The sequence below is a fragment of the Acyrthosiphon pisum genome, chromosome A2 (assembly GCF_005508785.2).
Source record: "Acyrthosiphon pisum isolate AL4f chromosome A2, pea_aphid_22Mar2018_4r6ur, whole genome shotgun sequence".
Classification (NCBI taxonomy): Eukaryota; Metazoa; Arthropoda; class Insecta; order Hemiptera; family Aphididae; genus Acyrthosiphon; species Acyrthosiphon pisum.
Window position 1 is genome coordinate 17,041,277 of NC_042495.1, and position 1,169 is coordinate 17,042,445.

Genomic DNA, 1,169 nt, shown 5'->3' on the forward strand with positions numbered 1-1,169 from the left:
ATAATAAATTAGTAACGTAACAAATTGTAATGCATACATATGAAAATCATAAAACAAACCTAATTACTCACCTCAATGGGTCGCTTGGAAATCTGAAGTAGCTTATATTTTTCGTTAGTGACATTTTATTGTCGCAAAACTTGACTGCACAAGTAGTCATTTTTTAAAATAAATATGACAGTATAAATATAAAATATTACAAAAAAAAAACTATTTTATTTAAGCAAACACCAAAAATCGTAAAACGTCAAACGCCAAAAACACGTGAAAAGTGAAAACCAAACATCAGACTATCAGATATAAAGTATCAGAGTGTTGATAACAATATATTTTGTTTGTCGGATACTCGGATATCACTATCAGGTAAGCCACAAGTATACGATACATTTCAAGTAATTTCAATCTGTTGAAATGGTCACATTGATTCTGGCGGAGACCAGAATCAGGCCATTTTTTGTTTACATCTAAGTGCACAATCTGTTTTCATATAATCTGTGCCTATACTTTGCGAACAAAGCACAAACGGTGTGACGATAAGAGCAATTGATTGCGTCGATTGTGATTACGAAGGCTATGGACCGATATATTATCACGTACAAGACGCACATCGGCGGCTTTGAAAACAAACGAACTACGCGAATGGCGGAGACGACAAAAGGTGAGAAAACGTCGAAAACGGCGTAAAAAGCATAACAATTGTCGAAAAATTTGAGAACCAATCGACCGCCGCCGCGGCGAAGGCACGCGATCGGACGCTCTGAAGAATTTCTGACAGACCAACGGACCGTACGGCCGAGAGGACAGTAGAAACGGAGAGGTGTTTAACTTTCTATTCCACGGAATTCCTGTTGCATATTAGGTGGTTGTTGTTGTCGTTGCAGCACTCCCACTCTTTTAATTTCCGGGCGGACGTCGCATAGACACCGCCGATTGGGTAATCCGTGACAATGGCGATACGGCTCCCTACCACGTACTAAAACCAAGCGCATTTTGATAATAAACAAATAATACTACGTCTATTTGTCATTATTACGTCTTGCATCTTTTTACGAGAAGGTAATTAATTAATTTCATTATTCGACGTATTTTTTTTAAATCATGAAAGATATTATTTAAATAAATTGTTGTAGATTCAGCCGCCACTGACTGAGCACACATGCCGATCGCCT